Source organism: Ornithodoros turicata, chromosome 9 (genome assembly GCF_037126465.1).
Source record: "Ornithodoros turicata isolate Travis chromosome 9, ASM3712646v1, whole genome shotgun sequence".
NCBI classification, from domain to species: Eukaryota; Metazoa; Arthropoda; class Arachnida; order Ixodida; family Argasidae; genus Ornithodoros; species Ornithodoros turicata.
The window spans coordinates 25361809-25386619 of record NC_088209.1 but is presented as its reverse complement, the minus strand read 5'-3'; the positions used below and the strand labels follow the sequence as shown (position 1 = coordinate 25386619).

The following is a 24811-nucleotide window of genomic DNA, read 5'->3' as shown; positions in this document are numbered from 1 at the left end:
AAATAAGACAGCTCTCAAGAAATTCGAATTTGCACAGTGCAAACATACGTATTACACAATTACAGCCAGTACAAACATACAAGAACTGTACAGTTTCCATAAGCGCACGGTCGGGCGCTATCACGAACGATGTTACGCAAGAAGAAACGATTCCCTTCTTAAGTGGCGAGCGAAAGTTAGCTGGAGAGTGAAAGTCACTTCATTTCCTCCATGCGTCAGAACAAAAGCCGTTTCCGTTCTCACTTGCATGCAGCGGTCAAGTTATGCAACGACTTCCGGTCTCACCACCGTTGAAAACATTTGACATTAAAGGAAAATGACTGAACTCTGACACCGCTTCCCGCTGCATTGTCTTGATGTACCGCTATATGCGATATGAACAGGCCCGTCTGTATACCATCAAGCCCAGATGACGGATGTTGTATGGCGCAGGAGCAGATACGTAATGTGTTTCCCATGGATCTAAATACAGCTCTTGCATCGTCGATGATGCTTTATCGTTCCTATATTGGCTATTACGAGCAACAGTATACGACAGCGCCAGGCGGAAATATGAACAGAGAGGTAAGCTTTCATGCGGAAATGACGGGATATCATAGCTTGTGATCACGTATCATCGCACGTTCGTAATGTGATGACTGAACTGTTCGTTCCGCCGAAGAAACGTAGAGGGGCTACAAAACGGAGCCGTTTTCGACGTAATTTTCCGCAGGGTAAGCTGGAAGCCCCCCTCCCTCGAAGTGCTGATTGAATGAAATATGAACCGACAGTCGGAGAGAAGAAAGAAAAATACGGCTAAAATTCGGCTATGTATACTTCAGATGTAGCTACCCAAAGAGTTTGTTTTGTTGAATAAATGTTTTGCAATACAAGCCTCTGCAGACAAAAAATAAAAATAAAATAAAATAGCGAAATGCGAGGTAGTAATTCGAATTTTTATTCTACACAACTCTATTCTACATTTTCCTATTCGAAATTTTAAATTCCACACTGAAAAAGAACTGTCGTCCGGTGCTCCCTCTGGGAGAGGCGCCCAGGGCAGTTATCCCTCTCTCCCCAACCTCGGAACGACTGTGCTCCAAACTATTTTGAGCTCGAAAACACATCAGCAAACTCTCCATGCTAAGAGTATGAGAACGACTTTCTCCCGTTCAAAATATCGTCGATTTCCAACCTGAGGCATATCCCTCTCTTGCTTCGCATGAACTGCAAACTTCAAACCCGCCACCAGCAATGCCCGTGCCGGACTTTTCTCCCGGCGGTCACATAAATAATAGGGTATCGCGATATAAGCCGAAAAGGGAATCCACACTCGCGGTGAAACACGGTCAATTTTGCAGTGCCACGGACATCTGCAGTGCGGTATCACGGGCACATATAGCGGCGGAAATACAGTCCGTATAACCTACGGCATTTCTTGTGTACAGTAGGCTATTGAATTCTAGCTGAGCGCACCGCGAAGGATGAGGCGGAAACGGATACTAACCCCCGAGCCAAATGGTGCGTCGCTTAAAGTACACATGAGTAGATGCAGTTGCGCGCACCATCGAGAACCGTTCCGGCTGAAAGAGCGCGCAGTACGCAAGGAGTGGCTTCGCATACAGTTCATCTATATGAGGTCCGTGATACGGGAGTTTCTAGATCCCTCCGAAATTGTTCTCATGTGAAGGAAGCCCTGATCGAACGTTATCATTCGTTTCTTCTTCTTCTTCTTCTTCTTCCTTGTTGGAAAGGAACTGGCAAATGGGCCTCCCATGAATATTTCTATACTTCGCCACAGGTCAACTCCTAAAGGCCTGCTCCTCCCATAAATCTAGAGGCGTCTGTGTGATTGGCTCAGGCGGACGCATGACGCCTCCGAGTCACAACGTAGTGCGCCAGCACGCTTTTGTTGCGTGAACACTGATCACTTTGCGAAAACACCCGTCGAAGCGCATCTACATGCTTTTAAAGCGACCACGTAAAATATTCGTGTTTACAAATCCTGGGTGATTGATTCATTGATTAATTGATTGATTGAAAAATAAGAAATCTGGAGGTGTGAGTCCCGAGCAGGGGCAGATCTAGAGCGGGGGTCAGGATGTCCTGACACCCTCCTCAATTTCTGTCTTCACGTCGTGTTTAATTGACTTAGATCGTCTATCTACCATGTCTGCCAAGGCTGGACCCCTCTCTCAGAAAAATCCTGGATCCGCCCATGAGTCCCGACAATGTCGGTGCAGGCTACTCCAGAACACGTGAATAGAAAAGAAAGTAGAAAAACGGAACGAATGCAACCCAAAGAAGACCAAGAGGCATAACAGAGAACAAGCAGGGGTCCAATTAATGAATGAGTACAGTTATACGATACAATGACCGCAGACTAAAGCACCAATGGCCTTCAACGCACTGAACGAAGCACCCTTAGGACAGTAGCCGAGAAGCACGAGGACTGACAAATCATCTCAGTCGGCGTCCACCACCTTCTCGGATGCCTCCATTCTCAATGCGCGGACTACATTCTCTGCTGGCGGAGATACACCTCTGTGACTGCAGCGCTTGAGTATAGTTTCAAGTTTATTGCGCTCACACTTGTTCGCAGCGTGCGACGGAGTTGTACTGATTTCCTTCTTGTCTTTTTCTGCTTTAACTTACGCTGGGAGGGGTGGGGGATATGTTTATTGAAAAAAAGGGGAGGAAAGGAAAAAAGGGAGGAAAGGTTGGTCAGGCGTAGGCATACTTCCTATTCCTTCAATAAAAAAGAAAAGAAAGGAAAAAAAGAAACACACACACACACAGACACAAAAAAGGGCCTTAGAAGCTGGTCGAGAGGCCGGTGGCGCGTACGCTGGTATTTACCTCTACAACATCACGAAGCACGTACAATTTAATTACTCGAGGAAGAACAAGGAGCCAAGGTGACGATGGTGACGGCATCAAAAAATTCTGATGGTAGAACATTGCAGTCGTGGTCGGCCTAAGGGCAGCGCATGTCCTTCTAAGGACGAACGTTATACGTGGAAAAGCAACCAAGGTCTCCCTGGTATCACGACATATTATTTCCCGCTTTGTTTATGACGACAGGCTTCAGCGAATGGAAACGCTGTACCGTTTACGGATCCTCCTCTTGCTCAGACAGTCAGACTTAATCATTACGATCCTTCCAGCTCTTCGTGGCGATGACAACGGTACTGTATAACAAAAAATAATTACCTCAAAATTCGCATATTCCAAAACCGGGTACAGCGCGTCTTATTGAAAAAAAATTCAGGTATTTATTGTCTCGCTGCTCCTTTATTGAAAATTATACCATTTTAAAACATTATGGTATTTTTTGTACTATAAAGTAGGCCTATTAATGATCAACAATTAAACGACCCTGTATATCCCTTAAGAGTTAAGACAGTATTTAGCTCCACAAATCCAGCGTGCACTTGAAACACCGAAACTCAATTTATCAGACTGCAAGTTTGTTTTCCTCAAAATATCGCACAATATTGCGGGCATCCCTACGTTTCAACAATATAATATTCGGTTAAAAGAATTATTAATGAGCTTTCATTCCTTTTCCACACTCATCGGAGAATGGTCATGCTATTCCCTTGTAGTATACTTTATTGCATTGCGATTTGCATGTCTGAGCATGCACACGGTCACTATACCACCATGTAAACGATGCAGTTATGGAGGATTGTTGTATCTGCGCCCCGACATCTGAGCCTCGTCAAGCAGGGGCCTGCTGTACAATGGCAGAAAATAAAGGAGTTGCGACACTTCGTCTCAAGTTATTCCAGATAAATGTAAAGCGCACTTATTTGCATCGATGTGAACCAGCATCCCAAGTTTGACATCAAAGGGCGCAGAAAATCAGCACGGAGAATACCGGAACCGAAACTCACGCGGCTCTGACGTAATGGCAGGTGTCTCCGCCAGTGAAGCAGAGCGACAGACGTCACGTGCTTATGACCAGAGTTCGAGGTAACTCGTTGCTGTAACTATAAGTTCCGTTTTTTGGTAACTTGTAACTTAACTCGATACTTTTGCGCCGTGGTAACTTTCAGAGGAACTCGTTTCTTTTTCATGTAACTTTGCCAAAGTAACTTAAGGTAAGCTCCAAGTTACTTTTAATTGGCTTTTCACTCATGTACCACTTATTTTCTTGCTTTCTCTCCTGTTCTTTCATGGCATTTTATGCCACAGAACGTGATATTCAATCAAAGACAGTATTCTATTCAGGAAGTCAGAACCGCTGCCATTGAAATGAAGCTGAACCATTGTGCGCCCACAGGGATTAAGATGCAAAGCGCTCGAATTGATGGACATAAGCGAAAACGATCTAAGCGTGTTGCACTCCTCAGCAGGCAACTCAAGGTCGAACTCTACTGCTCACGCGCGCTCCACTTGTGTACTGTTATTTTGTGTCCGAAGTAACTTGGAAGTAACTCGTTCTTTTTTTTTTTTTTTAGTAACTCCGAAATGCGAGTTACATTTCAGGCTGGGGAACTTCGTTATTAACTTAGTTACATTTTTCACACGGTAACTTAACTCGTAACGAGTTCTTTTTGACGGGTAACTTCTCAATCTATGCTTATGGCTACCAATGGGAAAGACCGTAGCTCTGATGTCGGAGCAGGACGAGTACGTGTGTTTAAAGGTTGATGCCTCGCCAAGTACGGCATGTAGAAAAAAACAATTATTATTTTCCTCAATACTCCGCGCATGATGTAATGAACAAAAACGTCTATCAAAGTGTCGAAACCCCATTAATTCCGGCGACCGGGAACTTGCCGCCATCCCTCCCTGTCTTTGCTATTGCTGGACGATTGAGGACACACACAAAAAAAGAAAAAAAAAGAGAAAGAAAAACATCTAAACATCACCCCTTCCTTACAATTTCATCTTCCAGAACGCCGAAGTAGCACGTGTCTATATAGTCTCGCTTGAAGCTTCAACGTCTTCAAAACTCTCACTAACACGCCACGATTTCCTCGTTCTGAACGACCCCATGGCACCCATTGCATTGCAGGAAGAGCGGAAGAGTCAGGGCGGAAAGATAAATAGCTGGTGGGACTGGGTGGAAGCATTTGAGTTCGAGTCCGCAATTTGAACGAGAATAATAAGGATCGCGGCCGCGTATTTCGCTAAATGGCCTCCCATTAGACAACGCCGTTAGGTGGGGATTCAACTCTAGTTGAAACTGCCGCAATCGTGTGCCTAGTCCAGCTTTTAAGTGACAGCTAGTACAGCTCTGAGACCGTGATTGGAGTGCATCAGGATGATGCTCTAAATGTGGCCGGATTTAGACGAACATCGAATGGTCTGCCGTCATATACCGCCGACCAAATATTCGACGATAGTGACGTTTTAGAGGCAGAACAGAGCAGCGTGTTTTGTTATAAGCCGGTAGGGAAGACAGCAAAAAAAAAAAAAAAATCTATGAAAAATTAATAATGGAGTGGCTCGCCTCTCGCTGAAGAAAACTCCGACCGAAATCTTTGTATCTAATATTCAATGAATAAACAAGAATAAATAAAGGGGTGTGCATAAAACAACCGCATTGTGTTCCCAGGGGGAATGATCACGTATGCAACAACAACAACAACAACAACAACAACTTTACTGTGAGATGATGAATGGGGAGCGTCATCGCCAGGGGCGATACTCTACCCCATAGCTGGTGGTGACGTGGGGAATGAAATAATGAGCCCCTTCACAATAAGGATCGAAGTCCTATGGTATCCAGAAAGGTCAAGAGAGCTTTGAGGGCAGAGCATTGGTGGGCTGGATCTAGCCAGGGACCAAGCAATTTTATGAGAGAGAGGGAGCGAGAGTCCAGCTCGTTAAGCGATCCGGGGGGTACGGTTCGGGAAGGTTGGTAGTGCGGGCAATGGATCACGTATGCCAATTTAGAGAGTACTTCGCCAGGACAAGTATGTTTGCATTCTGTTTTCCTTTAGTTAAAACCATTGAACAGTGGAATGGGCTGTCTGACGCACAAGTGTGCTCTTCGAATGTGTATAGATACCTTTTTTCATACAAGTAACATCCCCCCCCCCCCACACACACACGCACCTTTTAACACCCTTCGGGCAATGCAGTGTAAATGTGCAAATTTGGAATAAATCATAAGTCCTGTATTGCTGCAAATTTCTCCACTATGTCTGCGACGATCTGTAACTAGTAGAAGTTACCGAGAATTACAGAAGAAAAAGAAAAAGACGCTGAAAGAGGTCAATATTTTATGCCTTCGCATAATCTTAATATTCATCATCGGATAGACAAGTGGAGCGTATGTTATTCAAATGTGTGGGAAAGGTTAGCTCGCTGCCCCCAGGAACGAGTTAATTGGCTAGTACTTTCGTCAGTGCTTATTTATCCCGTTACCTTGGTCAATAAAAGTCAACAAAAAAAGACGCGGTAGCATAATGGACGGGTTAAAGGAACTATCGCTCCGGAAAGGTGTGTATGAGACCGATACGGTAATGTTCGGCATGGTTTCTCACTCTATTTGGCCACGTTTATCTTTCGAAAGCAGCTTACTTATAGACCTCTGCCTGAGAAACGTCATCATGACGTTGGTAGACAGAATGAAACCGGAACAAATCGGAATGGGAGGGCTGGGTTCTACCACGGTACTGAGAGTACTGAGAGACCATGCTTCCACGAATGGGCACTTGTTCGCTGCCTCTTATTAACAGAAAAGTAGGACCGAAGGTCGCATCCCTTTCAGAGACCGTCGCTATCCCCTCAAGACCATGGCTTTCGGGCGCGACCTTGTTCGCCCCTAGCCTCGAGCGTAGTTCGACTCTACCAGATTGGTGGCGCTGTCGAACACTATGACGTCATCTGTTCACAAACAGGGAGAGATCTATTAAATAAACGAGTTTTAAAGATTCGCACTCCCCCCGCAGCTAAGCGGCTAAGCCAGAATGACGCAAGCCGGGAACGCGAATGGGGGCGCAGCGCAGGTGATTTGTCTCTGAAGTCGTCTGCTTCGCCGACTCTCGCCGACTCTCGCTTACCAGTGTGAGTGCTGACGTGACCATGTTCCGTAGAACACGGTGTTACGCTCCTTGCTGTACAAACATATACGACGCTCACCATAAACAGCGTTCCACGAACCGATCTCAGACACCTGCGCCTGGCAGTCGGACGCCAAGGTCTCTCTGCCGCTCCCTGGTTGGCCTTGTCCGCGCCAAATGGCGCTCACTGATTGGCCTTGCCCAAGTGACGCTTACAGAGAGGGAATCCCGTCGTCTGCTCTTGCCATGCATTACATCAAATTGCACAGAAATAACTTCACTAATTCGCGTCGGACTTTTTGGCGTTATTGTCGGTGATGCACAAGGAGTAAAATGGCACTGTAGCTTGGAACTCGACCGCGACTAGTCCCTGTAACGCTTATTGTACACAGTGCGCTAGCGAGACAGTGTCGTTATTGTCTTTTGAGACGGGTACGATCATGGCAATTAATATAGCAGTGACCTCCACGTGTGACGTAATAAGTAACTTTTGTATGGACCGAACTTTTTTTTAAATTTCGTGTTAGCGCCGCGAAGCAACTGTGGCTATCAGCGGCGTACAGATGTGGACAGATGGAGAAAGGACATCAGGAAGAAATGTGGGACAGGGGGGTTAGTATGCGTCCTGGGCCGATTTCAGGGGGAACAGTGTCGACATTCGTCTAGAAAGCCTTCGGAAAAACCTCAGACAGCACAGCCGTGGTAGGATTCGAACCCACCACCTCCCAGTCTTCAGTGCGACCTTGGCTTCCACCAAGGAGCGGGACACCTTATCCCGCTCGGCCGTGCCACTGGTGGATCGGACATATCACACTGGAAGATTGGAATATGGCACACCTTGAGGCCTGTGTTGTGTTTGCCAGTTTATGTGCTCTGGCCTCAGATCATTGACTTAACGTGACATCACATTGGAATTGCATGCAACAACTGCACAGGTAATTTCCTTGAAATTCAATATGGCTTGGCCATTTAATCGTATACCGTTTCGGCTGGCATTACCAGAACGACTGATATGGAATGACCTCCCCGGTGAGTGTGTTACCCTGACTGACCCAATCCATTTTAAGCACTCTGTAGCAGTCCTACTAGGTATTTCCTTGCGCTAACTTGTATTTAACGTCTTTGTATTTTGGTGGTGTTATCCTCACTTCTGAGTTGCTGCATCCTTGTATCTCTAGCTGTTGTGTATTCCGTTTATATGTATATACCTTAAAATAAGTTTTACTCAGATAAAGATACTATGTTATGTTAAGTCGGAGTTCTCTACTTTTTTGTCCAGTTATGTCGTCTCCAGGCTTTTGAGTATTTTTGCAGTATCTTTTACGTTTTGTTTTTCTGCTATCTTCTCAAATATTCATTTTATCATGCACTCTGTTCTTCATTTTTTCTGTCTGTATCTTTACCGTGTGCCCACCTCCGTTATGTAATGCCTTCGGGCTTTTAACCTATCAACAATAAATAAATAAATAAATATGTTACTAGGGCTGAGAGTCTCAATATGGCTGCCAGTTTCAACAGGGCTTAGAGTTTCACCACTATGCGAAGACTGCCGTGACGACTTACTATTTGAATACCGCAGCGAGACTCATCACAGCTGAGAGACGCATGCCATTCAATTCGGCTGCCTGCTTTCCCGTGGTGTAATTCCACGCGGAAGGCTCGATGAGGCGAATGCAGGAACGTGCAGCCAAACCGAATGGATGTACAAGCTTACTCAAGTTACCGCATTAATACGCGACCATTCTGCGTCGGATTTCCTGTCTTAGGTGAAAGCCGTAGCGTAAGTCAGTGTATGCGTACCGAATCAATCAATGGATTCGACCTGAAATTACCTAATAAGTCTGATCAACTACATCAGCAATTTCATTACCGTGTCTCACATCACATGCTGTGTTTCCCACACTCTTAGAAATGAACTTCACCGTATAGCACGCTCCTAGCCAACCATCATCTCGAATGATATCGTCATCTGCACTGATTTGTTGAAAACAGGAGGCGTACGCCTTTTTTGCGGCAATTATGAACAGCAGAAGTATCACAAAAAGGGGCGTACACTCCCGTTTTCAACAAATGAGGGTAGATAACGATATGATTCGAGATTATGGTTGGCTAGGAGCGTGCTATGTGGTGAAGTTCATTTTTGAGAGTGCACGTGTGTAAATATGAACAGGTTCTGAGTAACTTGCCGAGGCTGCGTCCGGACTTTGCTATATAAACACTTCTGTATCTCAACAGTAAATGTCTTTTGCACATTTTAGCGTGTAAAGGGGGTATTTTTGTAAAGAAACAAAGTGTGAAAGAGAGTTAGCAAAGCTGTTTGCGAGACGCACCCATCTGAAACAGTGAGTTTTAAATGGATAGCACACCTAGAAATGTTTGCGTGTGTTTTCATAGAATATGTTGTGTGGTGTTTTATAAAGGATATGCCCTTCGAAATGGTGCTTTTTGTATGAATACACCATTTAGAAGGGGCTTTACGGAACACTCTTCTCTGTGGTGTGATACTTACACCACAAAGGTGTGAGCCATATAGGGGAGACATTTACACCCGAAAGGTGCAAGATAAAATTGCCGTGCTCCTTCTCTTTGTCTGCCACATTTCCTCACTCGTACAATCATTCTGTTGGGAACGAAAATTCCGCCGCCTTAAACTTAAACTCACCTGTACGGAGACGCTTCGTCGCATTCAGACAGTCAGCCTTCATGATGTACCCGCCTAAGTAATGATGCTCTCAACCGTAATGTCATATCAACTGCTTTCGGGCCGTCGCATCTCACGGGAAGACTGCATTTTCCGCTCTGCATCTACGAACGTCACAGGAGTAATTGTTGTCGTGAGAAGCCAATTTGCTTTTTCGTATAGCTTACGATGAACAAATGCAAGCAAAATGTAAGTGAGCTGGCGTAACGGAATAAACCTGCGAGCCCCACACACTGTCGTGCGAACAATATTGCAAGCGCAGTCATTACCTACGACGACGGAACGGCGTGCAACAAGAAGCCTTCCAACACCGGGACGTTATTAGAAACCGTATTCGTTCGTTTCGGAGCGCCTCGACGGCATATATGTGCCAGATTTGCCTGCATGCTTGAATAAACAGGGTCGTAGCATCGAATTGACCGATCAAAAGCGTCTGGGTCGAGAAGCGAACGCTTTACTCGCTTCGTAATTTGCTCCAGGGAGATCAAAATGTTCCGTCATATCCGCTTCTTCAAACTTTCAGCATAGATTACTTGGTGGAGGAAAACGGTGCCGAGTGCCGAAGAGAAGAGCGCCGGGCCACTCTAGCTGGTCGTGATTGAACAGGAAAGGGGATAAATGAAAGAACGAAAAAAGCGGTGGACACGGAGCCCCAAGAGATCGTGATCATGGTCACAGCAAATCCGCCAACATTGGATCTGTAGACATCCGCTCAGAGCCTTGCAGGACTTAGAGATGCTTGATTGCGGGCCAGGGACCACGGGATCTTCGTCACGCCAAAAGGTCTGCTGTCCAGTCGGGCTTAGGCTGTCTGGACTGCCGACGCTGATCATACCGACGACAACACAGCAAGATATGTTCTGTGTCCTCCCTTTGGCAAATATACTTTGTTGTTGCGACGCTGCCGAGCTCTATAATGACCGCGAGCCAGCTGAGAGAGCCAGCATTCGACGAACTTCATAAAGGTTCTGCAGTCTAAATTCATAAGGGATTAGTAGGGGGTAAGCCTCAGATCGGAAGCAGCAGACGTTTCGGCCAGAAGCAGCAGTTTTCTGTCCGAAATGTCACTGGCTCCCGGACTTCATCCTCCCCCACTACTTACTGTTACCGGATGGATTTCCTCCTGTCTCTCGGCGAGAGAGGGTGTTGATCGTTAAGACAAGAAGAACCGTGTAACAATGGCTACTTGTAAGCGTTATGCACTTTTTAATGCACATTTTGTTCTGTCCATGTTTTCGTAACATTTGATAATAATTCTAATAATAGAAATTACTTCCTATAGCTTGGGTGGATGTGTAAAGAAAAAAGATGCGGTGAGTGGTGGATTCACAAAGGTGCATCCGTCTATTCCACGACACCTATAATGTTACCAGCGGCATGGACGAGCGGGTTAAGGTGTCCCGCTTGTTGGTGGTAGCCAAGGTCGTGCTGAAGACTGGGAGGTGGTGGGTTCGAATCCTACCACCGGCTGTGCTGTCTGAGGTTTTCCTTGGGTTTTCCGAAGACTTTTCAGACGGATGTCGGCACAGTTCCCCCTGAAGTCGGCCCAGGACGCATACTAACCCCCTGTGTCCCACTCCTTCCTTCTGTACTCTCTCCAGCTGTCCACATCTGTACGCCGCTCATAGCCACAGCCGCTTCGCGGCGCTAACACGGAACCAGAAAAAAAAAAACGAATGTTGGAAGGAGTGAAATCCAACCGCCTTGTGTCTGTTGTGCATGCAGAAATGGGACAGGTTTGCGATGGGTATATGCCGTCGCCATCTCTTTTTGTATATGCGTGACCTAGAGGCATTTGCGTCCGAGACGGGTTCAGGATCTGCAGGAAAAACGAAATACCTCGCTTGTAGGGCGCATAAATTCCGACAACACCCCTGTATGTGTATGAGGCTGCAATTTTACGAGGGAACGTCTTCTACAGGGAAGCGTCAACCATATAATTAGGTGTATGGCTTCAAAGGCGTGATGAAGAGGTGTGAATGATCCTCAATAAAGGCTGTATATTTAGCCATCCTTGCAAAGTATATCTCGCCAGGTCAGTCCTGTCATGTCGTGCTTGTGATAAGCTGTCATTATGAATCATTAGCACGTGCATATCGCGGATGATCATGCTGACAGGGGAACTTTAAGTGTCATCCTCCGTCGTGGGTGCAGCTCCTTGTGAACTGTCTATACGGATACTTAATAGGCCTAATAAGCCTATTTTCAGCAGGTGGTGAAGACCCATCGTTAATAGGTGCCGGGAAACTGTATAAATTGACCGCAGACTGGTTGTAATGAGGATGCCATGAATCTGGGGCAAGTTGTTTCTCAAAAGTGGCATAAATATGCATAATGTACCTCCATGCAGCAGTTACTTCTCAGTGGGAAATGAGAGGAAAAGAGTAAAGTAGCACACGTTAGGGTTATGCCAGCGTGAACGTAGAGCTGGCTTCTTTATTCTTCCAACCATTGACAGTTACTCTTCGCTCTTTGCACTGTCATGTGCACTTTTCTAAGTATGCAGACTTGAAAGCAGACGACACAGTTAAAAATAGATCGACGGAAGTTAAAATGGAAGAGCAACGCAGAGACGAGCGCAGATGTGAGAATAAAGCAAGTGCATTCCAATAACACTTAACTACGTGCGAGAGTTGACCGTGGACAATGGGAGTGGCTGCAGCAGAAAAATTGGGCAATCTCCCAAACGCGTTTAAATTCAGTATCCTGAGTATCGTTGTTGGTAGTAAATTTTTGTTCGGGCTCTTTCTGAAAAGATATAACATTTTCATAGAAAAGTATTTCAACGACATTTAAATGTCATTTTTCGTGCTCGATGCGCTTCCTGTAGTCGTCGGACCCCATGCTGTCGCATGGCCTTCGCCGCTGTCGCTCGACCCTGCGGCCAGCCGAGCGAAAGCCGTCTGCTGCGCCGCGAACGCTGAGGCGGCGCCGCTTTTTGAAACGCATGTGTGAATGAGCCTTTACGTACTGCTTCGTGTGCGCCGCTGTTTCCGCCCCTCGCCACCCTGATCGCCACCACTTGTTCCGGTGGCATATCACCCTTTCACTGTTTACAAACAGAAGACACAACCGGATGTTGTCTAGGGTCCAGAGCGTGACCGGCTACATGTGGTCACTCATTTGAGTTATACCCTTTCACTATTTGTAAACACTGAAAAGGTTTAACTGAAATGAGTGACACGGCGTGGCGCCACATGTAGCCGCTGACGCTGGGAACCCTAGGCAACTTCCGGTTGTGTCTTCTGTCCCTCCGACGCCTCCGCGCAAACTCTTACTGGTGGCGCATCTATAGCATCTAGTCGCACAGCTAGAGCGCATGTGCTCTTCTGCTCCTCCTCTCGACCCGTTCCATGCCTCCTTCTGCTTCCACACATTTTCTCTCCAAGCATATGCCCTCTGTCATGGACGGACCTACACTGCTGCTGTCCGTGTTGGCCCTAGCTACCGCTTTATAACCCCAATGGAAAACTAGCGGTCATTTGGGGAGGGGGGGGGGTTCGTCCAGCACTGAATTTTGCTAAATTTCCTTTCCCCTTTTTTCTTTTTTACTTCCACTTCCACTACTTTCAAGAGCGGCTGCCTTTGCTGCGTGTACATTTGGCAGCAATCCGTCAGAACAGCAATTCAAACATGATTACGATGCGTTACGTCAAGTTCGCTTCTCGAACAAAGACTCATGTCGCTTATATTATTCGAGCAAGAGGGCCGAATCCCACAATAATTATGCTGCCCCGATGTTCCACGTAAGGTTTGTCTGCGCAGTGTCGCGACATGTTGCACGTGCCGCAGGGTAGGACTGCGGATAAGTTCGACCACCTGGGGTTCTCTTGACGTGCGCCGGAAATCTCCGACACGCGGCGCTGGAAGCAATGTTTACCTCCCCCACATTGCTACCGTCCTGGGCCGGGATCGAACCCGCGATCTTGAGCTCAACAAGCCAGCACGTTACCGACTGAGCTACAGAGGGCGGCTCGAATTCTTCAAGGGTCGACGTAACAATCATCTTTCACTTCCTCTTTCTTTGCCCTCAATTTCATGACCGTTTTCCATTCCGTTCAGCTCGAACCATTCAGGGATCTCTGGATGAGACGTGGCTATGTGCGTGGGCAGAAAAAAAAAAAAAAAACGAAACATCCAAATAAACAAACAAAAAAAAAAATGAAGAGTTGAAACGGGCACATCGTCGTTACGGACCATCGTTTCCTATATGCCGATGTTCGCAGTTTGTTGCGCCAACTCAAAAAGGCAGTTTTCGTTGATCGTTTGGCAGGTCCATTCTCGCTGTGTGTCGTGTACCTACGGAAGCCGACTGAAGAAAAACGATCGAAGGTCTTCGATTTCACTGTCGGAGGCACACATGTGTTCCGTACAAAACACATTATCGTGCATTATCGATGCGCGATGAGGAAACAGCGGTTCCCGTTAATGGTTTGAGTTGAAAGAGACGCTATGAGGTAGCGAATACAACGATAGGACGCTGTGCTGAGCGGGGGAGATTTCGGCGGAGGCGACGGTGGACCTGAGACGTCAGAGGACCGATGTGAGGACTCCAGAATCATCGGAATGTGTCATGGGGGGTTAAGTTGCGTACACGAGCGGTCTGCCTGCCTAGAGTGGCGGTACGTTGCTCGGGGGAGAGGGTACGAACCTCATCGTTGACCGTGTCGTGTTTGTTTTTCTATGTCGGCCATGTCGTCATGGCTCACGCTTTCTCAAGATGGAGTCTCATCGCGGCACTCGTTTGCTGGAAGAAGCTGTAAATGTCGAACGTGTAGCGCTTTGCAGTAAGATATCACCCAGGGTGCTCTCATTTCAGTTTGAAGCGAGGCATTAGGAATGACCTTCGTCAAGCTATCGTCAAAGTTTGTCCAGCTCAATGTACAATATAGCGTACAAAGAAAACGCTTTCGCCCAACATTTTTGTCAGTCAGCTCAATCGGGGAACTTATGTCGAAACTGAGTCAAGTTCGGTGAACAAAAGTAATAGAAATGTTGTCTTGTCTTTTATCTTATGTCTGTTTTGTATCAGTAAGCTCAAGCAAAATCCAGAACGTTAGCCGATGCTATATCCTTCCCTTCCTTTCGTTTATTTTTTGATTCATCCTTGTTTCTTGCACGACATCGAAAGGAACTGCATTCTCCTTCTACACATTCACTTCAGATCACTCACGTGCTAGGTGACTGCGTCATAGCCTGTGAAGGTCAAGTGCCAGGTCTCGAGAAACTGCAATGAATTCCGTATCGCGCTTCCATAGCCACTGCAGAAAAATCAACAGCTGTCATCTAAGCGACCTAAATCCTCGCGAAACACCAAGTTGCTAAACAACACTCGCCTAAAAGGCCAGTCTACCCAGTGAAACTCTCTTCTGGTTTCCTGTACCCGACAAAGGCCACCCTACATAGAATCCAATCTATTACTTTGGGCTATATCTTCACTCATCATACCCGCGTATCGTCAAATTCAAATTGATTACCTCTGTGCCATGTATTTACAGGCGTCGACGTTTATACGGTATACACAGAGCAGCCAACGCTCAGCCCAGCGAATGCCGGCTTTATACTATTTGCTGACGGCGAAGTACATATTGAATAATTCCTCCATCCTACCTTTTTGTCGGCTCGTTTCCTGTGTCCGAGAGTAACGCAATTCATTTACGCGTCCCCTAAAAGCGTGGTCAAAACGTGCGTCATGGAGAGTTGAAAACCAAGCATGTCTGAGAGTTCTATTCTGTACGCGTATTGCATGGAGAAGCTGACACTGTTTTTTTTTTTTCAACTTCTATAGGAGTGTATATACGGCGAAACTGAATTACCGCCTACGGCGGAAGAAAATGTAGCAGAAGCAGTAGAGCACGTTTGAAGACAGTGGGGAACGTCGTGATAAGGTTTATAGGCCGAGTGGATGACCTGCGAAAGTCAGTGTCGTTTAATGTCACGTGGAGCTTTTAAGGAATATTATGTGTGGCACGGAATCTGGCATTCGCTCCTATGGGGTCAAGACGGTCTGCGGACCCGCAGTGAAAGCTGGAAAAGCCGTTGTCGCTCGATTTTTAGTGCAAAATGCATTCTAACGGAAACTTGGACTGGGAATGTTCTGGGAATTTCTGGTTTTCGCAATATTCCTGGCATTATTATTTTTTATTTTTTTTACGAATTCCTGCATTTAAAGCGTTCATACACTCAGCGTAACTCGAAGCAGGGCCAGATGCTTCACCACAGCGCCTTACCATACACTTGCACATTTATAGGTGGTGCCCGGAATAACAATAATGGTACCGTGATGTTACAGTTAAGGTTTGTCTGCCCAGTGTGGCGACATATGTTCCACGCGCCGCCGGGGAGGACTGAGGATAATTTAGACCACCTGGGCTTCTTTTGACGTGCGCCGGAAATCTCCGACACACGGTGCTGGAAGCAATGCTTTCCTCCTCCACATTACTACCACCCTCGGCCGGGATCGAACCCGCGATGTTGAGCTCAGCAAGCCAGCACGTTACCGAGTGAGCTACCGCCCCTCAGCACACGCCCCTTGCGGGAGACATTACGTGCCGCCAAAGAGCTTCGACTTCTTTTTTCCCTACGTACACCACTGGCTCTGCGCGGGGCTTCCAGTGGTGAGGTTCTCACCCGGACGAGAGCACATCACGTTCAACGTGACCTTCTGACGACGACGCCCTAAAACGTTGCCTACCTCGGCACTCCTGAAGTTGGCAAAATTAGACCGAAACAGCTGCCAGATGCTGGTACGGCGACGTTAAAGTTTTCAACTCGTACACTACGTGTAGTCGAAGAGCCTCGGCATTTTCCCCCCTATTTGCGATAACGGCGTGTCATACCCTGTCGCCGAGTTGCTGGCGTCCCCAGCCGGGATCGAACACGGAACCTTGAGATCAGAGGGAGGACACGCTACGGACTTGTCCACCGATACCGGTACCGGTACCAAAGGGTGACTTGCAATTTTTTGTGTATTGTGTATCTATAGGCGACACAGTCATCATGCAAATTTACTATATTTTCCTGATCGCTGCAACAGCACTTTAGTTCAATGGTGTCAATTGCGGTGGGTCATCATCGGGAAAGGCGATACCCTGCACCATTTCTAGAGGTAATTAGAGGCAATATAATATGTTACGCGTAATCTCTTCTTTCTACATTGTGTTTCTTTCTTCACGTTGTGGTCAAACAAGTCCGAGGGAAAACCAACCATGTAGACTTGGAAAAAACGCGCTGTAGATATCATCGAACGGGTCAACGAACCCAACGGGTACAATATAGGCCGGGTATAGTACATGTCACCAACCCTTCAGCGTTCCTCGCACAATCACCTGTACCATGCATATCGTACCATAGGTCTTCGCACATAACACGAACTTACCGAAGAACTTCTCACGCGCGATTTATGCTTACTCACTTGTCCCTTTCGACTTTACACGTGACGAGCGCCAAATGTCCTACAGTTCCATTTTTGCCACTTATCTGTATGGTGCTATACACACAACAAATGCATCTCGCGAAAGCGTCACATAATTTCCCTTACGAGAGCTGCTGGTATTCAGAATCACATTTATTAACTTCGAACATCGTACCATCTCCAACAGGAACAACAACAACTGGAATAGTGATATGGAATAGTACCACCCAGCATTATACTGTGTCGGATATTTCCGGCGCACGTCAAGCAGCACGTGCGCAGTCCTACCCCGCGGCACGTGCAGCAGCATGTAGCCAAATGTGGGTGGACTCACCTTACATGTAAATCTACTCCCAATCAATTAACGCTACTTTTCTTCAGTTTCGTACCGTAATCGTCCTGTGACCGGATATTTCGGGACGTTCATTCGGTTTAGGAAGAAGGGGACACATAGTATATGGGATATCGATATAGTATGAGATATAGCTGGTGCTATAGAAGACGAAAAAATGCCATCTCTCTCTCTCTCTCTCTGTCGATATGTGTTTACGAAGTGGTCTGCACTACATATACATACTTGTAATGTAACTCAAGGTTACAAATGCAGAACACTAAAATGCAGAACACTGAACATATATTAATTAACTGCTCCAGATACAGTGTCCAACGTAATGACCTCAGAGCCACCTTGGAAAGACTGGACCACCGTCCTCTAGACTTTGTGAAGCTCCTCGGAGAATGGCCGAGGGATCTTAGACACCGTGCGACAGCTGCTTTAATGACATTCCTTGGAGACATTGCAGCACCTCTACGCTTTTAGTCTTACTTTTTTTATCTTCAAGTGTTTTGTTGTAGCCGGCTCCTGTCTTTTGTAGGAGCCACCATCTCCATATTTTTCTTTTATTCCAATTCCAACTCCAACTCCAAATGCAGCCGTTGCAACTACGGGGAGTGGAAAGGTTAGTGTTGTAGCACTTACGTCGAATTAAACTTACTGTGCACAACAAATATAAATATATGAAGTTGTAAACGTACAAAATTATATCCCCCACAGCAGCAACCTAGCGCACATATAAGTTTGTTTTACGCTTCAGCACCGCGTTGGAAGAGAAGTGTTGAGACCTTCCTGTCCGACGACTGAAAGGAACGTTAATCTGTATCGCACTGCACACGAACACCATCAAGGTCAAGCTTACTCTCCTTCATTGACATTCTCCTTGCAAGACTGCTGGGCGTATGATAGCTGACTGCTTTTCCTCTTATTGTTTTAGTTCCTTCTCGAAAGAAGCCCTTTAAATAATTCAAACTCGGATCAAAGTGGATCATCACGGTGCTCCCGGACAGGAAAGTTAGCACTCGGTTCTCGTTCTAGTTTCTCTCGAAGACCCGGTATCTTACAAAGCCGCTCTGCTGGGATGTTACGCACACGCGGCACGTTTACGCGACGATTACGTAGTTTTCGAGTTCGTTGGCGCAGGTCGTGAAAGTTCGGTACGCGTGGACGCACAAGCGTACGGAGCGAGAAAGGATGGAAGATGATATGTGTACAACACACATACAACATTTTCCTCTGCCTTTTTTTTTTCGGTGCCCTCTGGCATATACACTGTTAGAAACGAACTGTCTCGCATAGCACGCTCCTAGCCAACCATCATCTCAAATGATGTCGTTGTCTGCCCTGATTTGTTGAAAACGAGAGGAATACACCTTTTTTGTGAGAATTGTGAACAGCATAAGCGTCACAAAAAAGGCGTACGCCTCCATTTTTTAACAAATCAGGGGGCTTAATCGCTTCATCGTCGTTACGGTCGTTACAAGCTAACGGGTGGCGGGAAATTCAAAAAGGACGGCGGGAAATTTAAAAAGGTGGGCACGTGATAAAACACGTGCACGGCGCTCTTCGCGCGATACGTGAAAGCCGTGGTACACGTCACGCGCAATGTGTCACGTGCCCACCTTTTTGAATTTCCCGCCACTCGTTAGCTTGTAACGACCGTATCGACGATGAAGCGATTAAGATACGGCAAATCTCTTACGAATATTTTCGCTTCTTCTTTGTCTATTTCGGCCATTTCATTGAAGCGTCAAAACATATCTTTGTTGCGTACTTTTTTTAATACACCAGGACCGAAAAGGTCAAGGTCACAGTGGATCGGGATTTACATTTCCATATTTTTTTGCTTTTTTTTCAGTCACTCAATCAAGCTCTTAGCGTCGAATGTTGGGTTGGTTTGTTGTGGTTCATTCTAAACAAAGAGCGGCGACAAGATAAAAAACTTATTTACAGCATTTCCTTGAGTCTAAGCGGTTGTGGACGTGGATAAAACTGGACAGAAACACGACAGGTCAGGACAGGACCGATTCTGTCCTGTCCTGTACTGTTTCTGTCACGTACTGTTTTGTCCACGTCGCCGCCAACTCCTTAGACTCCACGAGATGTTACCTTCCTCACATTTACAGCTTCCTTGCTCACTGTTTCTTTGTTCTATGCTGAGCTTGTCCGGTGTTGTTTGTTGCGTATCCGCTCTTCGTATATAGAAGGACCCTTTAAGATAATTCACAACACAACAGGACGAGTGAAAATATGTCTCTAAACTTTCATCAATTTCTCGTAAGTTGAATTCCCTCCCAAGGCGCCGCCGTTTTCCGATTCTTTCTCTCGCCCCTCTGCGACGTATTTTCAATGAAGCAACACTCGATTCAAGATTTAATGACTAAGGAAGCGAACGAGTAACCGATTTAAGTGTGCTCCATTTTATCATTCAGATTGAATTCCGAAAGCCCGGCAGGAAAGTGCATTCTCCTTCCCTTCATCAGGAGCCCTTCCAGAGTCATTGCCGTGATCACATTCGGTGGCTGCAGAGAAGTAATCTGGCAAGAAGTTTGGGGCTCAAAGCAAAAAGGGAGAAAGCGGTCCTCTTCTTCTTCTTCAAATCAATTCCGACGTGATCATCTACGTGGAATTCGAGGCTGCGTGATGATGCACGCTCTTTGAGGATGTCTCAAGTTGGTGACAGCGCAGCGTGTAATTTCAGAGATATAACCAACTCAGTTCCGACGTGTATTCTGTTGAAGTTTATATCGATACTATACAGTGTGCTTGATTTGAAATCGACTGGCCCAATAACGGACGTTCGCCGGACTATGCCGTTATAGCCTTAGTAGTTTGGTTTAGTCCTATTTGGTTATGTTTTTTTTAGTCTAATTATAATCACAGTTTGTTGGGAACTGTATGTCACATTCTCTGGGGTAGTGTCCCGCCGCCTGAGTCAAGAAACACTCCATGACATTATCATTCATAATTTGATTGTTGTTGTTGACGATTGTTGCTGATTATGTCAACCACAAATGGCGGCGCCATTTTGTCTCCTTTATTTACTTATTCATTAAGGTGTCTGTAGCACACTGTCGGAAGCATGACAGTAAAAAGGCAGATATACAAGAGCAAAAAGAAAAAAAAAAGCTACTCTTACTTAACATTAGGGAACCGCAACGCAAACTGAAAAGCGGCATAAGCTGTTATATTCCGCTCAACAGAAGATTATCGAACCAGAATTTTATGTTCTGCTGTCGAACCTAACCTAAGAAGAACAAAAAAAAAAAGACAAAGAAAAAACATGCTGTTACCCTTTTCGCGACACTGCCCTTGTGCATTGTGGAACAAGTGAATTCTGTCAACGATTTCGAGACACAGCGCGAACAGCAAACACGCCTTACGAAGAGCCCTATTTGGAGTATATAATCCCTTCGTTTCTCTGAAGCCGACACTCTCATCATGCAGAAGAGACCTTCGCCACGTGGCAAAAGCCCAGTATACTGCGCAGGTTACCGAGGCGCACCTGCCATCCGCACGGTAGTCAGTGCACGTAATTTGCGTGAGTGAAATGCTGATTTTACACGCAGAAAACAAACGAAACAAATACTTGGCGTGAGAAGCACACGGGCACTTGCCACTATGTATGTTGTTATGGGCATCGCTGTTTCACACCCTTATGGCCCTGAAATTGAAAGGAAAACTCAGGCAGAGCGTTCGATACGGGAACCACGCCAAATAAAGTGACTCGAAGGCCGCAAATTCACCCGATGAGGCGAGGACAACGTTTACCGACAATGGCCCTCCATCCGCCTATGCTCTTAAAAGGTAAACAGACTCGGAGAGTAACAATACGAAGCGCCATTCAATTTTCCGCTTTCCCAAGGACCAAGCGAACACCTGGTGTCGCTTGCAAGCTGTGTTGCTTGATGAGCATTCAGCATGAGCTATTTTGCGAACACTCGGCGGGAATAGTAGCATCTATAAGCACGAACCGTTCAATATTACATTATCGTATTTATATTTCCTCATAGTATTGTCTTTACGATGCTCCTCATTTTTCCTTGTTTTCTGGCTATCTTCCAGGGTATCAATAACTACTAAGCCAACGGGGTCCACAGAAGATCCTTATTGTACGCACGTTGTAGTGTAAGTACATTAGTGTAATGCAGTCTGTGTAAAATACCCGCAGCACCGAATGATCCTGCCTTTTCGCAAGGCAAATAGTATGGCACAATTTCGGTCCACATGTTGACGACGTCTTGTGTGGTAATGGAGACCTGAGATTACTGTGTCAATACAGTAGCCGTTCGAGCTGTTTCGCGTGCAAGAGCCATCCGTAAACACCCGTGTGAAATGGCATAGCTGTCGCCCATCACGTCCTGGCTACGCGCTCTGGTCATAAACGGCTCTTTAGCCCGAGGTGGTGGTGTTGGTGTTGGTGCTGGTGAAAGGTCTCGCCGTTGTTGGCCTCACAGAGGTGGGCACTGGGAGAATGTATGTCCTGGGCCGACTTCTAAGGGAACTGAGAGCGTCTGAGGAAAACCCAGGAAGAACCCAGACAGCACAGCCGGCACCGGGTTTCGAACCTGGGTACCTTCCAGTCTCGACGTAACATGACCAGGATGCTAACCACTAAGCTGCGAGCTGGTGCTCTTTAGCTCCGGCACTAACAGACAGCCTAGACGGGCGTATACTGAAAGTGTCCAATGGGGAGCGGAACAGGCTGTTGACTTGGCCAATAACTTAGACACGCTAGGCTTCAGCAATGCTCCGCATGCGGCAGGACAACTTAGAGTCAGATGTAGAGTGGATATTGCAAGATGTGTAAGTACATGGTAGACCAACAAACTGATATTCGAGAAGAACCAACACGTGTCACTAAAGGGGATAATATCTAGCGGTGCGTCTCTAGTTTTTATAATTACCAGGTGAGGCTCTGCCGGTCGAGACACGCCCATGCCTATTCGAAGTCAAACGTGCCCAGGCACACAGAAGCTTAGCCCTTGACTCAGCTAGGACCCCACGCAGTCAGGACAAACCACACGGAGAATTCCTGCAATCTAGGCCCGCTAGCACAAACGTTGAGGCTATTCCACAGTGGTGTACTCCGTAGCCTTGCCAGTGCTAGAAGAAAGAGATTCAACAAGGACAGTACCGTGTGCAAAAAGCACTACCGGAGCTACGGAGCACAGAGGAATAGCCTCAACGTTTGTGCAAGCGGACCCTGCTGCTGAATAGCCAACCCGTATCTCGCTCCGCTACCCCACCTGGCGCCCGCGATATTCCCACTGGCTGCAATAACCCCTTGCTGTCAGTCTAGCAATGTGTTTCTGTCACGACAGCAGTGTATCTAATATGGCACGCCAAATGTATTAGATGAAGTGTATTGTAATTGGCGTCCAGCTGTGAAAAGGCCAGAAGTTCGCATATCTTTCTGCGGAGAACCACCGCCTTCTAATATGAAACATCCAAACTTGCCATTGCCAGTCAGCCCTGTAGGTGGGGTGCGATAGGGTGCGCCGGTTCTCCAGAAAGAGGGAAAAAGCACGTGTAAAGCTATGGTGTGACGTCACGTGCACGCCACCTATAGGCAGACATGGCCAAAACATGGCAGTGAATTACGTGCATTTTGTAACAGCCTCGAGCGACCGCGTGACGCGCTTCGTTAAACCGGGCTAAATTCCCCAACAGAAGGAAGGAGACCTTACACCGTATACAATCGTACACAAGCTCCGTGTTTATGCACACAGCTTAAGCAATAGTGGCCTTTACTCAGCTTACAATCTATGCGCTCCAGTTGGTAGCGTTGATTGCTTTAAAAGAGGTTGTGAACTCACGGCAATTCTTCACTATACCCGTAATTACAAACTTCTCATTCCGAGCGCCGAGCATCATTAACAAAAGAACGGCGGCACTGAGGTGGGTCGGTGCATGAGAACGCGTGCTCCTCTTATGAAAGACGAAACACTTTTCAGGAGCAAGTGGAAGAAAAAAAAAGAGACTGACGTAATTACTGATAAGTGGAAGCTATTCGGAAAGCAGGTCGGTGCCATTTCAAGTTGCGTACCTTTGTCTAGTATTATGTGTGAACGAGGATGCAGAGAAAAAGAACGGTCCTGTATCTATTCTGGTTGCATAACATATAATGTTATTGATGTTAGAGCAAAAATGGTGCTAAGAAGCAAGAAGGAGGCCCGTACACCATTGCTTCAACAGGCAGTTTTAGTGCATCGTACGGGCTAACGCCTTTGCGTACGTAAGGGATAGCGTTGTTACTTCTGCAGTCTTCGCGTAGTGCGCAGAACCACCACGCTATACCTTATGTAGGTCATTGCTTTGCGTAGGTTACAAGATAGTGTTCGCACCATCGCACATGCGCCGGGGTAGCGTACACTATTTATCTGGAACACAGTGCGTTTACACCGCAGGCTTTCGCGAGAGCATCTCGCAGGAGTTTGACGTGTTCGAGATTAAACGTGGCGGCGACGCAGCAAATGGTTCAACTCAGCTATATATGAGATCGACAGTAGGACGAAATACAAAATGACATCAAATATTTCGAAAAAAAAAATTCGTGCACCTCGCCTAGTAGCGTCTTATAAGTTATTACATTTGTGCTATCTATCCCGTGCGACCCAGTAGCAGACTACCTCTTTGTGCTTGCGGAAAGAGTTTGGGTGGTCGGAGTGCGGTGTACTAAAACAGCGTACGGGCCATTGATTGATTGATTGAACAAAAAAGAAAAATATGAAGAAGCGACCCCAGACAGGGACCGGCTACTCCATAACACGTAAGTAGAAGAGAAAGTCGAAAAACAAAGCAAATGCAACCCCGACAGGTCCGAGAGACATAACAAAACAGGCAGGGGTCAACTAAGAGTCCGGTTAACGAGACAATAGTTCAAAAGTCCATAGACTAAATACAATGGGCCCTCAACGCACTGCACAATGCACCCTGTCCTCAGGACAGTAGCTGACAAACACGGAGACTACAGAGGGTGTCGAGAAGGTCAATGAAGAAGTTCGATAATTGCACGACTGCATGCAATGGTGACTTGGGGACCCACACTTGGTGACCCACAGGCGAGGACCCAAGAACTTTTTCGGTGCTGAAAAGGCGTTTATCCAGGTGGGCCAGCGACGATTCTAAGATACGACGTTGGTCTCTGTATTTAGTACAGACATGAATGACGTGTGCAGTCTCTATGGCGTCCCATTCGCTACAATTTGGCGAGGGAACTCTTACTGGGAATCCTTTGAAATCATTACTCGTCATATATACCGCTGAGCACATTATATGCTCATGCTTAGAAAAGGAGCATCCCATTCAATGCCAAGTTGTAACTTAGCTGACCATCTAATGCAGACTTCCGAGCAACT

The 24811-nt window shown here is 46.5% G+C and overlaps 1 long non-coding RNA gene across 1 annotated transcript in view; it reads right to left on the bottom strand.

The window, feature by feature from the left end:
• Positions 1–9767: 9767 nt before the first annotated feature.
• The window catches only part of LOC135368451 (uncharacterized), a 99858-nt gene continuing 84814 nt past the window's right edge, over positions 9768–24811 (bottom strand). Inside the window, exon 3 of the long non-coding RNA XR_010414779.1 lies at positions 9768–9806. This is a non-coding gene — a long non-coding RNA (uncharacterized LOC135368451). The remainder of the gene's footprint in view (positions 9807–24811) is intronic.